The sequence below is a fragment of the Etheostoma cragini genome, unplaced genomic scaffold (assembly GCF_013103735.1).
Source record: "Etheostoma cragini isolate CJK2018 unplaced genomic scaffold, CSU_Ecrag_1.0 ScbMSFa_2295, whole genome shotgun sequence".
NCBI lineage: Eukaryota > Metazoa > Chordata > Actinopteri > Perciformes > Percidae > Etheostoma > Etheostoma cragini.
In genome coordinates, this window is record NW_023266440.1 from 1,339 (window position 1) to 3,140 (window position 1,802).

The 1,802-nt window shown below is 39.4% G+C and overlaps 2 non-coding genes across 2 annotated transcripts; both read right to left on the minus strand.

The window, feature by feature from the left end:
• Positions 1-1,187: 1,187 nt before the first annotated feature.
• On the minus strand, positions 1,188-1,269 carry trnas-aga. The gene has a single exon. It is a non-coding gene; the product is annotated as a tRNA-Ser (tRNA).
• A 340-nt stretch (positions 1,270-1,609) lies between these two features.
• LOC117940363 lies at positions 1,610-1,727 on the minus strand. Its single transcript, XR_004655753.1, has one exon. It is a non-coding gene; the product is annotated as a U5 spliceosomal RNA (small nuclear RNA).
• Positions 1,728-1,802: the final 75 nt, after the last annotated feature.

A 1,802-nucleotide genomic window follows, 5' to 3' on the forward strand; every position in this document is an offset into this window, starting at 1 on the left:
ACGTAATCCGGCTAAGAAGCTGCACTTTTCAGAGGTGGAGATTGAAATTTTTATTATTTAATCTGCAATAGATAGAGGGTATAGAAAGAAGAATGAAGGGAAGAAAAGAAACACAAACCGTGTAAATGTGTAAAGGTATGTATGTATGCATCTGTGTCTATGATGTGTAAATAAGTAAAGCATTAGATTTTGTATTTACTAAAGGATAAACGTAGAGAAAGGGGGTCGGACCTGATAAGTTGTTTATGAACTTCTTCCTACTTCTTTTTGAACATGGGAATTGTTTTCTTTGAATGACTTTCAATTTTGGAAGATTGCGCTGAGAAGTACATGGCCTTATGTATCTGTCATTTTAATTCTATATATGTATGCATGAATGTATGTATATGTTTTTTTTATTTTAATATTTTACATGTTCAAATAAACTACCACAACAATAACATTTGCAGTAACTTGTGTCCTATTTGGCAGCCTAAAAACATGCGTTAGGCCGTTGGAAGAATGTGGAATAGAAAGAGATCATTGATGCTGTCACGATAAGCCAAAACAGGAACACAGAAGCAGATCGGGGGCCTGTTGCACGAAAGTAGAATAAAGATTTCCAGGATAAGTGAAAAAGCGCAGCTTGACTTAGTGTGACCTGCTCATCGCGGCTTAATCGGTTGCACGTTTGCCGAGCCAGGATAAACAGGTGAAGCTATGTCAAGCCAGGTGTAGATAGCCAGGATAAGTGCACGTTCACGGCTTTCTCAAATAGACCACGGTATCGATCACAGATTTACTGATGCAGAGATGAGAAGACGCATGCGCCATATGTTTCACCCAATGAGCAGCAGCTTCTACTGGAAAGCAACGAGGAGGGGAAGAATATAATATGCAAAAAGGGAAATACGGCTCTTATAAAACAGAGAAAAAAAGCCCAAAATAGTGGACCCGATTGAATGTGTGGGGGTTTAAAAATATAGTCTTTGCCTCAAAAGAGAGCAGAGGGAACTAATGTTCCTCGGGAAATGGACCAAGGTCTTAAGGCTTAATTTCAAACCCTTATTTACAACGTGAGAACATGTTTTACAACCATGCTCAAATCTCTAAAAGATATTACAAATTCTTTGTACAATTAGGCACATCTATAATTTGGTATACTGCAACATGTCATTGGTTTACTATCACTCTTGAAGAATGCCTTTCTTTGTCAGCAGGATTCAAACCTGCGCAGGGAGACCCCAAAGGATTTCTAGTCCATCGCCTTAACCACTCGGCCACGACAACCTGAAAAGCAGTGCTATACCCGTTTGCACAAATTTTTATAAACTTTTCAAGTGGTTAGTAGAATTGCAGTAATCCAATTTAAAAGTAACAAATGCATGGACTAGTTTTTATGCATGATTTTTAGACAGGATATTCATGTATTTGATGTGATGACTAGTGCACTATGGAAACTTCGGGGCCACGATTTCATGACGAGATTTTTCCGTGAACCTTATTGAGAGTTCAACTCTGAACTCTGAAGTTTTATTGTGCGAAAATGACACGAACAAAGAAATGTGTTTCCGTCCTATTTAGGGTGCTGATGAGTAAAAGCAAAGGTAAGCAAAAGCAAGTACAAAAGGCTCAGCCAAACAGCAAAGCCCACCAAAAATCTCTCGATCACTCATCAGCGTTCCCCTCCAAGGAAGTCTTTAGTAAATGGCTAAAGTCTTGTGCATTATGAAGAGAAACCAGAGTGAGTACAACCGTCTGCTCGAGAGCAGCAGAAAACCCTAGTTGACCCAGTCCAAACCATCGCGGTAAGCCTCACTGGG